At 35.1% G+C, this 21,436-nt stretch overlaps 1 pseudogene; it reads left to right on the top strand.

The window, feature by feature from the left end:
• The first annotated feature begins 7,569 nt into the window (after nucleotides 1-7,569).
• LOC143643231 (olfactory receptor 8C8-like) lies at nucleotides 7,570-8,531 on the top strand (annotated as a pseudogene).
• Nucleotides 8,532-21,436: the final 12,905 nt, after the last annotated feature.

Below are 21,436 nucleotides of genomic sequence, written 5' to 3'. Positions count from 1 at the left end.
GTTTTGTTGGTTTCAGTGTGTTATTGCATATGGTGTTCTTTAAGCATTGGAAAGTTGGGTTCACTAAGCAGAAGCCAGAAGTGCATCAAAGAGAGAAACCAGGTGAAGTCAGAAAATAAGGTAGAACCATATGTAAGAGGTAGACACATAAGTCATGGCCAACGTGCTGCCACCAGAATGATTCAGACTCCAGGAGAAATCAGGATCTGTTGAGACCTTGATTTTGGACTTCTGGCTTCCCAAACCATGAGACGATAAATTCTTGCTGTATTAGCCAGTCCATTGTGAGGTATTTGCCATAGCAGCCCTGGAAGACCAAGACATGCTCTATCAAGTGATAATTCAAATGATTTTTCTATAATAATTACTATTTTACCATTTGTCTGATGTCCCTTCAAGATTTAAATATATGAGTTTTATCCTTGATAAAATTGACCTGTTTGTTTTTTAGATGCTAAGTGTTGCTAGTTCCTTCTCTTTTGGTTTAAATGTCCATTCCTGGACCAAGTTGTTAATCTCCTTGGTTTTCACAAAAGTTCCGTATATATATATAATGTTCACCTAGGCTAGAGTGTTTTAATTTTTTTTCCTTGCAGTAGCTTGGGCAAAATTATTTACCTATTGATAAAAGTGTGTGTACATATACATAAGTAAATAAACTATTTGGGGTTCTCTGTAGACATCGCAGAGGCACAATGCCATATTCCTAATCTGGACAAATGTGGTGAGATCTCTATCCCCTGGGGTAGAATTAGCACCACCACTCACTCATCCCCGGTGATGAGTGCCAAGGAATATAGTAACAGTCCCATTTTAGCAATATCCTTAAAGGAATTACCAGTGGGATTTGATGAAATTCCTTTGTTATAAACTGTCAATGTAGCTTAAAGTACAACCATATTCCCCAGTTTTGTCCTTTTCTTCTATTTTTTTTTTACCACTCTACCTCTTGTTATTCTGACTCTTCTTGTTCGTTTTTGAGTATGGCCAAACTGTACCACATGCTGCCTGCTGCTGACAGTCACCAACCTTAGAGTGCATTCAGTAATGAAGGAGTCATTTATTGTTCCACACTTTATTGCCAAAATAGCATTTACAGAGGATGATTCGAGGAGAAATATCATGTATCTCAGTAGAAATGACATATCATGTTATAATAAAGGCAGAAGGTGCTTTATATTATAAAAATTGCATTCATTACTCTATCAGTGGCATCTAATATTTTGCAAAAGAGCATATGTTTCTTTATGTGAATTTTATTTTTCACAAAGAATAATACTGCATACTAAATCAGAGAAAACTTTTTTAGCCATTTCTATTATTAATGATGTTTATCATAAAAGAGATGTATATTAATGATAATAAGCTATTTTCCTAGAAACATTTCTGAACTTAACTCTACCCCAACAAGACAATAAACATCTTTAGGTTACAGGCTATAGTCCCTTATTTTCCACTACTTTGCCTGCTTGATATATTAGCTTTTCTAGGTGGACAAGAAATAGTGGAACTGGATTATGTTGTTTAAATAACAATAATAAAATATTTATTATCACAAATAAAAGTAAGATATAACAAATGTAAATACAACAATAATAAGTGTAATTTTAGAGTGTAATGTTTTTGAGGTCTGTAGTATGTTATCAAAAATAATTGCATTTATTGTTTTTATTTTTAGCATCTTATTTACAATTGCTTTGGACAAAATAATGTAAAGAATGCTTCTATGTTCTTCTACCACTTCTTGTTATAACTACAGTAGCATTATCAAGACCAGAAATTTAATGTTGTTTAATATGCAGTCCTTAATTCAAACATAAACAATTGTTCCAATTTTTTCTTTTGTTTTTTTTTACGATCCATGATCCAATCAGACTTTGCATTTAATTGTTACATCTTTTTAGTTTTCTTCATTTTGGGACAGTTTATCGTTCTATTTTTTATGTATGACATTCACTTTACAGTTTATTGCCATAGACAGTTTTAGTTTATAGGAAAGTTGTGTGTTTACAGAACAATCATACATAAAATACAGGATTCCCATACACCATTTTATTATTAACACGTTGCATTGATGTGGAACACTTGTTACAATTGACGATAGCACATTTTCTATTTGTACTATTAACTGTAGTCCATGGTTTGACATAGAGTTCATTGTTTGTATAGGGTGTTTCCATGAATTTTATTTTTAAAATGTTTGTCCTCTTACCATATACACACCCTTATATTTCACAATTTAACTGCCTGTTTCTCATCAGCCTTTGCTCCTGAATGTTAGCATTCAATGGTGATACTCGTTTGAAAGAATTATCAGTGAAATGTTTGTCAAAGCATGATTTTTTTGTTTTCATTTCTTCTATATATGTTAATCGGAATTCTAGGGTAAGGAAGACTTACCTTCTGCCTTATCTATCAGTTATTTATCTTTTAATCTACCTAACAACCTACTCACTGACCGACCTACCATCTATCTACATATTCATCTATCTATTCATTCCTCATATATATATATATATATATATATATATATATATATATATATATATATATATATATATATAATGTACTCACAGGCAATATTTTATATTGTGTTATAATCCATTATGGTCACTATTTCTTTTATTGTTCAAATTCTCTCACATTTAGCCATTAGGCCCCCTTCAGACTGATTAATGTCCTTTTGGCAAGTCTTCTAATTGCTTGAGTATTTCCTTACTTTCTGGCAACACAAGTTATTTCAGTGACATCCTTGCCCCAAATTCAGTCATTTCTTCTGCCACTTCTTGGTCTTTGTACCAGAAAATGGTATTTTGAAGCCTAGATTTCTGCACTAGGTATATCTATATTTATTGTAGAGGTAATGCTTCAGGGATCTCTGCAAACACATGTATACAGAGATAGATAATACACGAATTTGTATATCTATTTATGTATATATATTAAAAATTATGAGTGTATATTGATATCATCAATTTCAAACCAAGACAGCTATGTTCATTCTACCACACCTTTCTTTTCTTATTTGTAAGAACCTTCTTTTTTGTTATTAACAGGTGGTTTACATCTATTTTCTTGCTCAATATATGTTTAATATTATCACTTTTTTACTCAGTTCTAGTAGTTTCAAAATAGATAACTCAGATCTTTGTGAAAGCTGTTATTTAATTTTAAGTTTTCAAGGACAATGGTTGACTTTAATTATTCTTTTTCTTTTAATATATGGACTTTAAAATGGTTGTGAATGTCAGAACCATAGAGAGAGGAATGATCAGAGTATATCTAGTTTCCACTCCAATTTCTCCCCTCATTTTCACCTATTTTGTGTAGTAAATAAACTTGTTAGTTTCTAGTGTATCTTTTCTGTGATTCTTTTGGCAAAGTTAAGCCCACATGCAGATATGTGAAATGTAGCATAATGTACATATTATTTTTTGCATATTTTATTGAGATGTATTCACATTTGATATATTCCATCCAAAGAATACGATTAATATCTCACAGTACATCACCTAGTTGTGCAATCATCATCACATTATATTTTATACCATTTTCATTGCTCCAAAAAGAAAATTATCAGATAGACACAAACAAAGAAAATGCAAAACACCCATATGCCTTATTTCCCCCTAGTTTTGATCCCTAGTAATGGGGTAGTACACCAGTTACTGTTGATGAAAGAATTTAAAGTATTACTGTTAACTATAGTCTGTAGCTTACAATACATATTTTCCCCGTATACCCCTCTGTTATTAATTCTTTGTAACAGTGTTGTATGTTTGTATTAGTTCATACAAGAACTTAATTAAATTTAGTACTCCTTTCAACCAAATTAACCTATAATACAGCACTATTACTTATATTCCCAAGAATGAGCTACCCTCACCCCATTTTTATTTCCAAACATTTTAAGTTCAACCTTGTTATCCATTCTGAACATATTAGGTAACTACTCCCCCTTTTTTAGCATTTGTCTATCTCTAGGTATTCTATATTCTACTTTTAAGACTCTGAGTTTACATATTCTAGTTCATATTAGTGAAATCATACAATTTCTGTCATTTTGTGTCTGGCTTATTTCACTCAGCATTATGTCAACAGTCATCCATTTTATTGCATGCTTCTTACTGCTGCATAATATTCCATCGTATGTGTATACCACATTTTATTTATCCACTAATCTGTTGATGAGCATGTGGATTGTTTCCATCTTTTGCTAATTGTAAATAGTGCTGCTATAAACATCTGTATGCAAATGTCTGTTCTTGTCCCTGTTTTCAGATCTTCTGGGTATGTACTTTATAGTGGAATTGGGAGGTCAATTATTTAGTTTTCTGAGTATTCTAGTTTGCTAGGTGCTGGAATGCAGTACACTGGAAATGGAATGGTTTTTAAAAAGGGGAATTTAATAAGTTACAAGTTTACAGTTCTAGGGCATGAAAATGTCTCAATTAAAGCAAGTCTATAGAAATGTCCAATCTAAGGCATCCAGAAAAAGATACTTTGATTCAAGAAGGTCAATCAAGTTCAGGGTTTTTCTCTCAAGTGGAAAGGCACATGGTGAACACAGAATCCACTAGCTTCCTCTCAAGGCCTCTTTTTTCATGAATCTCCCCCAGGGGCATTCTCCTTCATCTCCAAAGGTCACTGGCTGGTGGACTCTGTCTCTCTTGGAATCTCTTGACTTTCTCTCTTGTTGTTCTGTCATCATTCTTTGCTCTCTCAGAATCTCAGGGCTTTTCTAAAAATGCTTCCTCTTTTAAGGGATTCCAGTAAAGTAATCAAGACCCACCTGGAATGGGTGGAGATACATCTCCACCTAATCATGTAATGCCCACACTTGATTGAGTCACATATCCATGGAGATAATCTAAAGTTTTCAACGTACAGAAGAAATGACTGTCTTTACAGAATGGAATCAGAATTAAAACATGGCTTCTCTAGGGAACATAAATCCTTTAAAACCAGAATACTGAGGAAGCACCAAACTGTCTTTCACAGTAGCTGTACTATTTTACACTCTCAACAGCAGTGAATAAATACTATTATTTCTCCATATCATCTCCAACACTTGTAGCTTCCTCTTTGCTTCATAGTACTCATTCTTATAAGTGTGGGATGATATCTCATTGTGATTTGGATTTTCATTTCCCTAATAGATAATGAAGATGAACATATTTTCATGTGTTTTAAAATGATTTTTAGTTTCTTTTTGGAGGAATGTCTATTCATATCCTTTTCCCATTTTATAATTGGGTTGTTTGTCCTTTTATTGTTGAGTTGTAGGTTTTTTTTTTATGATGGATACCAAACCTTTATCAGATATATGGTTAGCAAAAATTCCCTCCATTGTGTTGGCAGTCTTTTAAACCTTTTGACAAAGTCCTTTGAAGCACAGCAGTATTCAGTCTTGAGGTGATCCCATTTATCTATTTTTTCTTTCATTGCGTATGCTTTGAATGTAAAGTCTAAGAGGCTACCTCCTATCACTTGGGTCTTGAAGAGGTTTTCCTATAATTTCTTCAAGGAGTTTTAATGATATTGGCTCTTATATTTAGGTCTCCCCCACTTTGAGCTAACTTTTGTAGAGGGTGTGAGGTAGGGGTCCTCTTTCATCCCTTTTGATATGGATAACCATATCCAGCCCCATTTTTGAAGAGATATTCTGTCCACTTCAGTAGAGTCAGGGCTTTGTTTAAAAGCAAGTGACCATAGCTCTGAGGGTCTATTCCAGAACTTTCAATTCAATTCCATTGATCAACATGTCCATCTTTGTGCCACTACCATGCTGTTTTGACCACTGGGGGATTATATTAAGCTAAAGGCAGAAAGTGTAAGTTCTCCTACTTCATTATTCTTTTTCATGATGTTTTTGGCTATTTGAGATCCCATTCCCTTCCAAATAAATTTGATAACTAACTTTTTGAATTCTGAAAAGCAGGTTGTTGGAATTTTAATTGGTATGGCATTGAATGTGTAGATAAGTTTGGGGTAAAATTGATATCTTTGTGAATTTAGCCTCCCTATCAATGAACACTAGTGTCTTTCCACCTATGTAGGATTTCTTTGATTTCCTTAAGCAATATTCTGTAGTTTTCTGAGTACAGGTCCCTTACATCCTTGGTTAAGTTAATTCATAGGTAGTTAATCCTTTTAGTCGCTTGTGAACAGGATTTTTTTTCTTAATACTCATTTAGCTCATTACTAGTGAATAGAAACACTACTGATTTTTGTGTTGTTGATCTTATGTTCCACTAATTGGCTGAATTTGTTTATTAAATTAAGTAGCTTTGTTGTAGATTTCCCAGGATTTTCAAGTATTGGATCATATCATCTGCAAATAGTGAAAGTTTTACTTCTCTCTTTGACATCTGAATACATTGTATTTCTTTTTCTTGCCTATTTGTTTTTACTAGACCCTCTAGCACAATGATGAGTAACAGTGGTGACATGGGGCATTCTTGTCTTGTACCCTAACTTAGAGGGAAGGCTTTCAGTCTCTCACCATTGAGTATGATTATAGTTGTGGGTTTTTTATAAAATGCCCTTTAGCATATTGCAGAAATTTCCTTATATTCCTACCTTTTGAAGTGTTGTTGTTCTTGTTGTTGTTTTATCAAGAATGAATGCTGAATTTTGTCAAATGCCTTTTCAGCATCAATCAATATGACCATACAATGTTTTTTCCTTTTGATTTGTCAATGCATTGCATTACATTAATTGATATTCTTACCTTGAACCACCCTTGCATGCCTGGAATAAATGATCCTTTGCACTGGGAATTAGGAATTTTTCTTGTGAAATAGAAGCTGAGTAGAACACTGAGTCCCAGAAGATCCAATAGTAGGTCTATGATATGGGATATAAACACAAGCTGATTGATTTCTACCCTCAAGAGTCTTATTAACTTGAGGGAAAATCATGTGGGAGGGGATAATTCTCTGCATTTTTTATCAATCTTACCAGAAATATAGGACCTGAAGTTCATTCCCATTGAAGCTAACTGACTGTTTGGGAGGCTTATCTGAGGTTGTTGTTTTCTTTTTTGCAAGAGAAGAGGACCTTCTAGGCAAATTCTTAGTTAGAATTTCCAAGAATATCACTTGTAGCCTGTTGAAGAATGAGGATGGTGCTGATGGCTAGTGATTCCTTCATCATTAGGTACTACGTCCATTGCAGTTCAGTGGGGACAAAGGACCCTCAAGACCCAGCAAAGTGAAGTCTCAAGGCAAAGGAATCATTCCAGACTTACTAATTTCCTTCCAAACCCACAATTATACAACTCAAGTCCAGACCTTGATGTGAGCCTGAAGTAAACCATGTCAGAGGGAGGAAATGCTGAGGCATTAGGAGGTCTACAGGCATCCTCTGCACAGTTAAACTCAAGCTGGGCAAGGCAAGGGGAAGAAGGTAGGACAATCTAGACTCTTAGACCTGGGGAATCTTGTTAGGAGTTCAGGCTCGTGGATACCTTGCTTTGTGCCTTCATCTTGGAAACAAACATATCCAGAACTCCTTCTGCAGACAAAGTTTGAGGGTACACAGCTGTTGTCACCTTTACCCTTGTTCTTACAGCTCATTTCTCTGAGGTTTATGGCTGTGGAAAATGACTCTTTGGTGACTGAGTTTATCCTGATGGGATTAACAGACCAACCTGAGCTTCAGCTGCCTCTGTTTTTTCTGTTTTTGGTGAACTGTGTGGTCACCATGGTGGGGAATTTGAGCTTGATAAATCTCATTTGCCTGAATTCTCACCTTCACACCCCCATGTACTTTTTCCTCTTCAATCTGTCCTTCATTGATCTCTGCTATTCATTCGTCTTTACCCCCAAAATGCTCATGAGTTTTAATTCAGAGAGGAACATCATCTCCTTCGCAGGATGCATGACTCAGCTATTTTTCTTCTCCTTCTTTGTTGGCTCTGAGTGCTATGTGCTGACAGCCATGGCCTATGATTGCTATGTGGCTGTCTGCAAGCCCCTACAGTATACTGTCACCATGTCCCCTCAGATGTGTTCTCTGCTGATGTCTGCTTCATATGTGTTGGGGTTTGCAGGTGCCATGGCTCACACTGGGTGCATGATCAGGCTGACGTTTTGTGATTCCAACATCATCAACCACTACATGTGTGACATCTACCCTCTGCTCCATCTCTCCTGTAGTAGCACCTATGCTAATGAACTTGTGTCTTCAATTGGTGTGGGCATACTTGTCATAGTATCTAGTCTCATTATATGCATCTCTTGTGCTCTTATTCTTTTCAATGTCCTTCACCTGTCATCAGCTAAGGGCTGGTCTAAAGCCTTCAGCACCTGTGGCTCCCACTTAATTACTGTTGGCATTTTCTATGGATTTGGGCTTATGTCAGACCAATATCTGCTGGGTCTTTGGGTCAGGAGAAATTTTTCTCAGTGCTTTATACCAATGTGGTGCCCATGCTGAACCCCCTTATCTATAGCCTGAGGAACAAGGATGTCAAACTTGCTCTGAAGAAAACCCTGAAGAGAATAACAAGCAGAACAGAACCTTAGTGTGTTCTTAGTCCCTGCCTCCATTGATGTGTCTATTTTCTCCTCTTTGTGCCACACCTCATCTTCCTCCTATTCTTCTTTTGCATCTCTTCTTCTTTCCTTCTAAAGTCTTCTTTGAAGAGTTTCAGTCAAACGTATTTTCTCACTTTTCAGTGTAACCCTTCACTCTTTCAATATGTAGAGTTATCCATTTTATTTCTTAAAGAAAAAGTTAATTGTATTCATAATATGCATCACATTCCTTACAAATACTGCTGAAAGAAAAGTCTTATCATCCTGTTTCTTAGTTGAAGATATAGATGTCTCTAGATCAAGATCACACAGCTAATGTTGCACAACCCAATGAAGGAATGAAAGGAAAGAAAGGAGATTGTGACAGAAGGGAGAGAGATTCTGGAGTTGTTTCAGATCTGAAGGAGGGGTCATCATGGGAAAGATGCCTTCAGCCAAAGTGACTGAGCAGAGAGTATTGTCAAACTGGAAATATGCACATGTTCCTAGAGAGGTTTTGTTTTCAAGGTGGTCATACAGGGTCAGCCACAAAATAAGTTTTAATCACAAATTAAAAAAATAATAGTGATTATTTCCTGTGATGGTGAGACTGAGGAGTTTGGGAACAATCCTCCCTATTGAGGCATGTCAACACTTTCATACTTGTATGTGGCTTTTAACAGTCTTATTAGATATTATGCTGTTATTTTGCCTGTTGGAACCAAACCTTAGAGTTACTCATGATAATTGACAATGGTAGGAAATACAGCGCCACATAATCTGCTTGTTTGATATGATACATGCCAAAAAAACAAACAAAAACAAACAAACAAAAAACTGTCCATCACTATTTTCTTCAGCGTAATTAAGGATTAAGATACAAAGCCCCTCACAGTGTGTATCTCATGGAATGTGGTTAAGTATGCCTACAAGTTGTTACAAGTATTATGAATTTTGAAAGATTTGAAAACTTTGTTATTTAAAAATAGGCTTAAAATATAATAATGCTTGTTAAAAACATTGCTTAAATCTGATTAAATTACTATGAGAGCAAAGCATCCAACATTTATACGTATTATAATTTTGTCTCACTATTGTAATTCTTTTGAAAATTCTGACTTCTCAAGGAGAATCTGAAGGCATACTATCTGCTTCTATCATTCTTTTGACTATACTCATTCAATTACCTGATCAAGTAGCCTAAAACTGGTTTGAATCTTTCAGCTGATGCACATATTTCAAAATTTCACATTTTAATAAAGATGTAAAATAAGGCATAGCTTATTAATGTTTAAATTTTTGGTACTTAACTGAAAATGTCAAGTGAATCATTAGCATAGCACACTTGTGATCTGAGGACTGAATCATATTGATGAGTTTTCTCTGGCGGATTCTGAGTAGGCAACAGCATGGCTCAGTTCTGGGAAGTCAACAAGTTTAATTGACAGTTGAACTTATATTCTTGCATTGACCTTCAAAATCTAATCACTTTAATTTTTAAAATTAAAAGCACATTTAATAATATTTATAACCAAGTTGTCTAAATTCAAAATTCACTTTTTTGGATTTTATGTAATAGGAAAACTAGATACAATACTTTAGAATATATAAGCTCATTTATAGTTATTTAATACTTGGAAGCTTTGTATCTGTTAATTGGAGACCTTATTAAAGTCATGGATTTTGTTAAATATATCTTCCTTATCCTCTCATTATATCATAGATATTCCATAAGGTATTGTGGGTGCCTGATATAACAGGATACATTGTCTTTTGAAGTCTAGATTAATCATGAGTTCACAAGACACTCAATGTCCTATTCAACAGCCAAACCAGGAAGCAGGTCCATCACCTGAAGGCCAGCTATAGCAGGCACAAGCATAGGGGGCAGCACCCATTGCAGACATGTGCCTTTGGGGCTGCTGAGGGGCCCCAGGAGCACAGTGTACAGCCTTAGGGGCTGCAGTCTTAGTGATGGGAGTCAGGCTGGGGATCCTGATGGTGCCTGCTACAGGCAGGACCCCAATCTCAGTCTCTTCCTATCAGGCACTTCTCTGCTTTCAATGTGTCCTATTTTTTCTCTATCTCTGAATGCTGAAGTTATTCCATCTTATTTGCCTAGAATTCATCTGCTCATCTTTTCAGCTTGTGTATTTACTGACATGCTCCTCTTATCCTTCTCTTCTAAAGAGAAATGTCCCTATTTCTGAAGTGATCCACCCACTGACTCTCATTTCTCGTGTTCTAGTTCCCCACCCATTATGAAGGGCAGTTGTGCTGGTATGTCTTGAGTCTTGGCGAAGTGTCTCTTTCTGACTTTGGCAACCAGGCCCACCAGATCTGAGGGTTTTAGTGATGATGCTTTTCACTTGTACTCACTTGCCTGAGAGAAGCTGGTGGCCAGTGGTCCTGGCAGTGGTCATCTTGTGACCACAAGTAGAAAACCTGGTTTTAATGGACCCTGCACTGAGGAAGCAGGGACAGAAAAGGATCATAAGAGATCAGGTCTTAGTCACATCATCCAAAATACTGGTCCTTCACCTGAGTCCAACAAAGCATTTGAAATTTCTACTAAACAAAATAATTTGCTTTTTATTATTTAAGCTGTTTTTTCACAAATGTCAACTTCCTTCACAGTAATTGGTTTTCTGTAGCTATGAAACATGTTTCTAAATGTATATATTTGCTTATATTATATAGAATTAGTCAGCAAAATTGATGACTTACACTTACAAATTACCTTTTGATTGGAAAAAGATTCTAAGCACAAATTCTTATTTAAATTTATGAAAAAGTCAGATAAGAAAACTTAAATTGTAATTAAAAAACATTGTTTTTAACTACAATACTACACCTTTTGGTATTCTAATTGTATTGCTATTTGAGGCATTAGTTCATTCCACTCTTTACTGCTCTTTCAGATTTACAGTTTTAACATATTTAAGTAACATGAAATTCACTCAATTTTTTTTTATTGCAGACATTTTGAAAATTCGACAGCAGGTGCAATGAAAAACATTTCATTTCTCTCTTAGCTATTATCCTTTGTATATGATATAAAGTCTAGTAATAATTTTCAGCTTTTTTGTTTTTGTTTGCTGTTTATTTTCTTATTAAAGAAGTTGTAGATTTCCAGAAAAATCATGTGAAAAATACAATATTTCTATATATTCTCCTACTGTTGACACTTTGCATTAATGTCTTAATTTTGCTAACTGATGAAGGAATATTAAAACTGTACTGTTAACTACAGTCCATTCTTTACATTAGGTGTGTTTTTTCCCCATATACTGGTCAATTATTTATACCTTATAGTAGTGGAATACTTTTGTTATAACTCATGAAAGAACATGTTTATACTTGAACCATTAACTCTATTCCATTGTTTATAATAGCATCACTGTGTTATACAAAGTACTATATTTTCCTTTTTAATCTAGTAGTACACATAAGTACTAAAATTTCCCATTTTAATCACATTCACATATATAATTCAGTGCTGTTGAGTATACTCATAATAATGTGCTACCACCACCATTCATTTCCACAACTTTACAATAAACCTAAAAAGAAATTCTGCACCAATTAAGTATTAACTACCCAATTTCTACTCCAAATTCAACACCTGGTAACCTATATTCTAGATTTTCTTGTGAGTTTGCTTTTCCAATTAGCTCATATCAGTGAGATCATACAATATTTGCCCTTTCGTGTCTGGTTTATTTCCTTCACATAATGTCTTCAAGGTTCATCCATGTTGTTGTGTGTATCGGGACTTTATTCCTTTTGTGATTGAACAATATTCCTTTGTATGTATATAACACATTTTGTTTGTCCACTCATGGGTTGATGGATTACATTGCTTCCATCTTTTGGTGATTGTAAATAATGTCACTGTGAACATCGGTATGGTGCTGTCTCTTCATGTCCATGCTTTTCAATTCTTTTTGGTATATACCTAGCAGCAGATTGCAAGGTCATATGGTAGTTCTATACTTTTCTGAGGAACTCTCAAACTGTCTTTCACAGTGCACAATTTTACACCCCCACCAGCAATGAATGAGTGTTCCCTTTTCTCAACATCCTCTCTAGTACTTGTATTTTCTGTGTGTGTGTGTGTGTGTGTGTATGTTTTAGTAGCGGCCATTCTAATAGGTATGAAAAGATATCAAGTTGTGGTTTTGATCTCCATTTCCCTAATAGCTAGGAATATCTACCCTCTTTTCATGTCCACTTTAGCCATTTGTATATTCTCTTTGGAGAAATGTCTATTCAAGTCTTTTGGCCATTTTTAAATTGTATTGTTATTCACTTTATTCTTGAATTGTAGGATTTCTTTATATATTCTGGTTATTAAACCTTTATGAGATGTGTGTTTTTCAAATATTTTCTCCCATTGAGTTGGTTGTTTTTTCATTACGGTAACTAAGTCCTTAGTTGTCTTTTTTTTTTTTTTAATTTTGATGAGGTCCCAATTATCGATTTTTTCTTTTGTTGCTTATGCTTTGGGTGTAAAGTCTAAGACACCATTTCTTAACACATGATCATGAAGATGCTTGTGTACATTTTGTGCTGAAGTTTCATAGCCATGGTTCTTGTTTTCACGTCTTTGATCCATTTTGAGTTAATTTTCGTATAAGTTATGATGAGGTTAGGGTCCTCTTTTCTTTTCTTTTTCTTTTTGCTTATGGATAGTCACTTCTCCCAGTATTGCTTGTTGAAGAGACTGTTCTTTCCCAATTGAGTGGGCTTGGCTAACCTTGTCAAAACTCAACAGGCTAATGATGTGAGGGTCTTTTACTGAATTCTCAATTTGATTCCATTCATATCTCTATAGATAAACTTGTGCTCGGACCATGCTCTTTTGATCACTGTTAACTTTGTGAAAAAATTTAAATCTGGAAGTGTAAGTTCTCCAACTTTTTTCTTTTTCATGAAATTCTTGGGTATTCAGGCCCCTGAGCCCTCCAAATAAATTTCATAGTTGGCTTATTCATTTCTGAGATGTAGGCTTTTGAAATTTGTATTGGGATTGCTTTGAATCTGTAAATCATTTTTGGTAGAATTGACATCTTAATGATATTTAGTATTCCAATCCATGAACACAGAATATCCTTACATTTATTTATGTCTTCTTTGATTTTTTATAGCAATGTTTTGTAGTTTTCTGTGTACAAATCCTTTACATCGTTGGTTAAATTTATTCTTAGATATTTGGTTCTTTCAGTTGCTACTGTAAATGGACTTTTTCCCCCCGATTTCTTCCTCTGATTGCTCTTTACTAGTTTATAGAAATACTGCTCATTTTTTTGCATGTTGATATTTTGCCCTGTCACTTTAATGAATTAATTTATTAGTAGCTTTTTGTAGATTATTAAGGACTTTCTTTCCATATATAGGATCAGGTCCTCTGCAAATAGTGAAAGTTTTATTCCTTTCTTTCCACTTTGGTTTCCTTTTATTTCTTTTTCATGCCTACTTTCTCTGGCTAGAAGTTCCAGTTCAATGCTGAATAACAGTGGTGACAGTGGGCATCCTTGTCTTGTTCCAGATCTTAGAGAGAGCGCTTTCAGTCTTTCACCATTGAGTATTAGGCTAGCTGTGTGATTTTCATATATAGTCTTTACCATGTTGATGGAGATTTTTTCTGTTCCTATTTTTCTAGATATTTGTAAAAGAAAGGTTGCTGGATTTTATCAAATGCCTTTTCTCCGTCAATTGAAATAATCATGTGCCTTTTTCCTTCTTTTGGTTAATGTGGTGTATGGCATTAATCAATTTTGTTATGCTAAACAACCCTTGCATATGTGGTAGAAAACCAACTTGGTCATGGTGTATAACTCTTTTGATGTTATTTTGTATTCAATTTGAAAATATTTTCGCATGCTCTCTAGCCATTTGTATATCATATATCTTCTTTGGAGAAATATCTATTCAAATCTTTTGCCCATTTTATAATTGCATTGTTTATCATTTTATTCTTGAATTGCATAATTACTTTATATATTCTAGATATTAAACCCTTATCAAATATGTGGCTTTGAGTTGTGTTTTCTATTAATTGAAATAAAAGATTTGCAAAACTTTGAAACTGAAATTGCTCATTTAAAATTTTTCTATTGAATAAAGCATATAAATTGCTGCTTCGCCATTACTGTTGGTAATAGAAATTTAAATTTCATATAAACTTGATATAAACTCATAGGCCAAAATCTTAGATGGGAAGGAATGAATGCCTGAAGTTCATTTGCCTATGTTTTTTTTCTGAATTGTATCATATATGTTGTTCAGCTTCATAGGCTTTACTTTCTCCAAGTTTTAGAAATGGATTTGATAGAAGTCACAATTTTTTTTTTTACTGGAAATTCCAGGGTCCTATCTTAGGTAGAAGACAGGTCTTTCTGTTTTCCAACCCCTAAGATCTGAGTTATCTGAATGTGAGTTGGAATTTGTACTTGGCCCTGCCCCCCTAACCCCCCTTTTCCTGGAGAAGATTCATCTCGTAGGGAATTATCTCCTTTGCCTGACTAGTTACTTTGTCTTTCAGACATGCCTTCACTCCACTGTGCCTGGCTCAGTGCTCACAGTTGCAAATACCTGAAGCTTTCTTTAATGGGCTGTCTAGAAAAGTTAAAAAGTTCCCTTTCAGAACTGGTCCCCAGACTCATGGATTCACCAATCGAGTACTAGAGTTGGTACCAGGCTCTGTCTGCCCCTTTTTCTTGGGACATAGTCCTTTACCAGTATTCTGAGCTCAGCCAACTCTAAAAACCTCTGTTTTTTTTTGTTTTGTTTTGTTTTGTTTTCTTTCCCAACAGCCCCACCTCCTCTCTTCCAGGACAAACTTCAGAGTCCCTTTCATGCTTGGTTTGGGTTTATCTGTGCTCAGAGCTAGTATTCAGCTGTCTGAATTTGTAGTTAAAACCACAATTGGAGCTTAGTTCAGCTGCTTTCCCTTTCTCCTAGTAGAGACTATTTCTTTCTTACACAGGCAAGTGTCTCCAAAACAGTCTGCTGTGGCAGTAGGGGAAGGGCATCAGCCTCCACACTGTTTGGGAGACTTACACCTCTGCACTGTGATCTTAGCCCTTCCACCTGTTTCGATTGGTGTACAAGGTATGTCCGGCCACAGGTATTCCCCAAAGAGTTGTTCCAGGCAGTTTCTGGCTATTTACTAGCTGCCTTAGAGGACAAACTGAATTCCTCACCTGCCTATGCTGCCATCGTCCTGTCCTTCTACTAAATGTAATGCTTCTTCACTAATAAGGAAACCCTCTTTATCTAAGACTAGCTTGATGCCCCCTCCTCACTATATATGAGTAGTGTGTATGCATATATATACATGTGTATATATTCATTTATTAATTTTTGTCCTTTAATGCAATTTTATTGCAGTTTACACATATACCTTACAATCCACCCAAAGTACACAATAAATGGTTCACAATATCATCAACTATTTGTGCATTTATCACAATTTTAGAACATTTTCATTACTCTAGAAAGAAAAAAAAAAAGGAGAACACCCAAAACAACTCTTACCTCACTCCATATTATTGATCCCTGGCATTGGTATAGTACATTTGTTACTGTGATGAAAGATATTAAGATAACGGCTATTAACTATAGCCTGTATAGTTTGCCCCTACTCCTAACTCCTGTAGTTTGGAGTAGGGGCATTTGCCCCCATATATATCTCTATTATTAATACCTTGTCATAGGTTCATATTTTTGTCTTAGATCATGGGGGAAATTTTTAACACTTGTACTGTTAATCACAGTCATCCACCCCAAGATTTACCAAATTACACATTCCCAAATATGAATTTATGGCTTTCCTTCTTTGGACATGTGACTCTAAACTTCCCCTATTAACCACGCACACACAGTTCATCATTGTTCATTATACTCACAATAATGTGCTCCCATCACTTCTGTCCATTTCCCCTCATTCAAAAATTCAACCTAGTTAAAAATTCTGTACATCTTAAGCAACTACTCCTCGTTGTCTAGACTCATTCTATTTCTTGGTAACCTACATTCTAGTTTCTCTGTCCATGAAATTACATAATATAATTGGTTCATATTAGTGAGATCATGCAATATGTATAGTTTTGTGTCTTATTTCACTCAACATAATGTCTTCAAGGTTCATCCAGGTAGTCACATGCTTCAGAATTTCATTCTTTCTTGCTGCTGAATAATATTCCATCACATGTATAAACCACATGTTGTTCATCCATTTAGAAGTTAATGGATATGTCAATTGTTTCCATCTTTTTGGCAATTTTGAATAAAGCTGCTATGAACATTGGTGTGTAAATGTCTGTTCATCACCTTACTTTCATTTCTTGTGCATATACGAAGCAGCAGGATTTCTGGATTCTAGGATTGTCCTAGGATTTGGCTTTCTGAGGAACTGCCAAAATGTATTCCATAGCAGCCGTACCATTTTACATTCCCACCAGCAGTGAATAAGTGTTCCTGTTTCTCCACTTCCTCTACACCACTTGTAGGTTTCTGTTTGTTTAATAGTGGCCATTGTAATAGGTGTGAAATGATATCTCATTTCGGTTTTGATTCGTATTTCCCTAATAACTAGGGAGATGGACATCTTTTATGAACTCTTCAGTCATTTCTATGTCCTCATTGGAAAAATTGACCTCGTTTCTTTTGCCCATGGTTTAAATTAGGTTATTGCCCTTTTATTATTGTTATAGGATTTCTTTGTATTTTCTGGATATCCAACCCATATCTGATATATGGTTCCAAATGCTTGCTTCCATTAAGTCAGCTCCCTTCTTACCTTTTGACAAAGTCCTTTGAAGTAGAGAAGTATTCAGTTTTGAGGAGGTTCCATTTATTTATTTCTCCTTTTGTTGCTTCTTTTTTTTTTGGATGTAGGGACTAAGAAACTTTTGCCTTATTAGTAGATTTAAAGATGTATCCCTACATTTTCCTCTAGGAGTTTTATGGTGCTACTGTTATTTTTAGGTCTTTGATCAATTTTGAATTAATTTTTGTATCAGGTATGAGATAGTGGTCCTCTTTTATTCTTTTAGATACAGCTATCCTGTTCTCCCAGCACTATTTATCACAGGGGCTGCTCTGTGATAGTAAGCTTTCAGTCTCTCACTGTTAAGTACAATGTTAGCTGTGGGTGTTTCATCCATGCCCTTTATCTTGTTGGGGAAATTTCCTTCTATTTCTACCTTTCAAAATGTTTTAAAAGAAAAGATGCTGGATTTGGTCAAATGCTTTTTCTGTATCAATCAAGATGATCATGTGATTTCTCCCCTTTTTTGTAAATGTGGTGTAATAAATTAATTGATTTTCTTATGTTGAATCACCTTAGCATACTTAGGATAAAACTCATGTAGTAAAGGTGTATAATTCTTTTAATGTGCTTTAGGATTCAATTTGCAGGGATTTTGTTAAAGGTTTCTTTATCTATCCTCATTAGAGACATTGGTCTATGATTTTCTTTTCTGTGTCTTTATCATGCTTTGCTATTAAAGTGATGTTCATTTCATAGAATGAGTTAGGTAGTTTTCCCTCTGCTTCAGTATTTTTGGAAGCGTTTGTGCAGAATTCATATTAATTCTTCATAAAATGCTTGGTAAAGTTCACCTGTGGAGTTTATCTGGTCCTTGGATGTCCTTTGTCGGGTGGTTTTGATGACTGATTCAATCTCTCGTGATTAGTTTGTTGAAGTCTTCTATTTCTTCTCAAATCAGAGTATGTTGTTCATGTGTTTCTAGGTAATTGTCCTTTTCATCTAAATTGTCTAGTTTGTTGGCATACAGTTATTCATAGCATCCTCTAATCATATTTTCTATTTCTTAGTGGTCTGTGGTAATTACTCTCACCTCGTTTCTGATATATTTGTATTTTTTCTCTTTTTTTCTTTGTCCGTCTAAATAAGTGCTTGTCAATTTTATTAATATTCTCAAAAAACAAACCTTTGGTTTTATTGATTTTATTGTTTTTGTTGTTCTCCATTCCCTTTATTTCCACTCTGATCTTTGTTATTTCTTTCAAAACCTGTTTTGGGAGTAGTTTGCTGTTCATTTTGTACTTTCTCCAGGTGTTCAGATTGGTCTTGGGTTTTGTTGTTTCCTCCTTCTTAATGTAGGCATTTAGCGCTATAAATTTTCCTCTCTGCGCTGCCTTCACTGCATCTCATAAGTTTTGATTTGTTGTGTTCTTGTTTCATTCATTTCCAGATATATACTTATTTCTCTTTCACCTTTTCCTTTGACCTATTTGTTGTTTAATAGCATGCTGTTTAATCTCCATATATTTTTGAGACTTTTAGCTCTCTGGCTGTTATTAATTTTGAGCTTCATTCTGTTATGATGAGAGAAAGTGATTTGTATAGTTTCAATATTTTTAAATTTATTAAGACCTGTTTTTGGCCCAGGCAAGTCTTCTATCCTGGAGAATGTTCCAAGAGCACTTGATAAGAATGTATATACACCTTATTGAGTTGCAATGTTCTATATACATCTGTAGTTTAGTTCATTTATTATATTATTTAGGTTCTCTGTTGCCTTATTGATCCTTTGTTTAGATGTTCTATCTATTGAAGAGAGCAGTGTGTGTTGTAGGCTCCCACTGTTTTGTTACAGATATGTCTATTACTTCCTTTAGTTTTACTACTGTTTGTCTCATGTATTTTGAGACACTTCGATTAAGTGCATAAATATTTATGATTATTCTTTCTTCTTGGTGAGTTGTTTGCTTTTATTAATATATATTATTTTTCTTTGTCTCATAACATTTTTGCATTTAAAATCTATTTTTTCTGATATTAGTGTAGTTTCCCTTTTTTTTGGTTACTGCTTTAATGGAATAGCTTCTTCCATCCTTTCACTTTCAATCTCTTTTTATCTTTAGGGTCTAAAAATGAATCTATTGTAGACAGCATATAGATGGGTCATATATTTTATTCATTCTGCCAATCTGTGTCTTTTGATAGAGGAATGTAATTCATTAACATTCAAGGTTATTACCATTACCATAAAGGTATTCCATACCTTGGCCATTTCATCATTTGAATTTTTTTGTCAGATATATTTTTTCTCTTTTTTATCCTTTTAGCTACACTTTCTGAAAATTTTCATTTCTATACTCTCTTCCTGGCTTCTGTCTTCTTTCTTTATTTTTCCAGCCAGGAAGTTTCCTTTTGATATTTCTTGCAGGTCAAATCTCTTGTTAACAAACTCAGCTTTTGCTTATCTATTAATATTGTGAACTCTCCTTCATTTTTGAAGAATAGCTTCACTGGATAAAGAATTCTTGGCAAGAAATTTTTACCTTTCAGTATCTTAAGTATGTTGTACTTACATATATTTCTCAAATATATCACCTTTTTGCTTCCCTGGTATCTGATGTGAAGTCAGTATCAGCCTTATGTGGCTTCTCTTGTATGTGGTGAATTGCTTTCCTCTTGCTGCCTTTAGACTTCTCTTTGTCATTTGACAGTGTGGGTGTGATTAGTATGTGTCTTGGAGTGGATCTACTTAGACTTAATTTATGTGCAGTATGCTGGGTTTCTTTGATTTACGTACTTAGGTCTTTTATAATAGTTGGGAAATTTTCAGCCATTATTTACTCAAGTATTCTTTCTGACCCTTTCCCCTTCTCTTTTCCTTCTGGGAAACCTATGACACATATATTAGTCCATTTCATGTTGTCAGTCACTTCTCTGAGAAACAGTTCAAAGTTCTCCATTTTTTTCTCCTTTATGTATTCTAATTCAGTTGCATTGTCTTTTAGTTTGCCAATCTTTTCTTTTTCCTCTTCAGATCTTCTTTTGTGTGTCCCTAGTATATTTTAAATTTCATCTGCAGCATCTTTCATTTTCATAACATCTGCTATTTTTATTATTTTTTATGTATTCTTTCAAATTCTTCTATATATTTTCCTAATTTCCTAATATTCTTTATCTTTTTATCCATTTTGTTGAAGTTATTTAGGAGATTTGTTTGAACACCTTTGATTAGTTTTTCTGAATTATTTATCTCCTAAATTTTTAATTTGATCATTTAATATGCCAATATTTTCTTGTTTCTTAATGTACCTTGTTATTTTTTGCTGGTATCTAAGATTTTGTTGTTGAACAGGTTTGTATTAACAGTATTCTTTGGCACCCATTACATCAGTATTTCCCAGACAAAATAGGGCCAGTGTCCCATGCAAGAGGTGCAGACCCATAATAGATGCCCTAGAGAGAGGGCCTTGAAACCAGCCTCCCAGTACTGCACTTCTCCAGCCTTCCCAGCATAGGGTATTCTTTGACCACCTATTCCCCACAGCCCTAAGAAGGTAAGTTGTTTTTAGCATCTTGCACCTCTGTTTCTGAGGCAGATGGGAATAAAGGTTCCACCAAGACTGTCAGACCCTGTGATCCAATTTCAATGACCAACACTCATATCAGCACTGTGCTGCATCCTTTTTGCTCCTGAGGGAGGGCTTACCTAACTCTCCCAGATGACAGCAGCCAGTTGGACAGGGTATGGGCCGATTGGAAACTATGTGCCTCAGGGATGAAGGATGCATTCCGGGAGCCATGGTGTGGCTCAGTCACTTGCTGCACCTTCTCTGTCTGTGGGAGTAGTGGAGCCATGAGCATACATAGTTCCTATGTAGGAAAGGGTCAAGGCTGAGGCACCCAGAGGGTCTCCCTTGCAAGTCAGTAGTTAAAACAGGATTGTTCCACTTCCCCCTCTTTTCCTGAGTGAAGGTCCTCCCTGAGTCTTCCAGACTGCAGCAGCCAGCTGGGTGAGAACCAGGCTAACCAGAAGCTTCAGCCTTGTCGGTTGAGGATGGGCACCAGGTGTCATGATTGAGATCAGTCATTCATTGTTTGTGGAATAATGGAGCTACTGGTGTGCTATGCTCCTGCTTGG

Source organism: Tamandua tetradactyla, chromosome 8, assembly GCF_023851605.1.
Source record: "Tamandua tetradactyla isolate mTamTet1 chromosome 8, mTamTet1.pri, whole genome shotgun sequence".
Taxonomy (NCBI): domain Eukaryota; kingdom Metazoa; phylum Chordata; class Mammalia; order Pilosa; family Myrmecophagidae; genus Tamandua; species Tamandua tetradactyla.
Note: the sequence above shows the minus strand (reverse complement) of the source record. Positions and strands in the feature narration are given on the sequence as shown.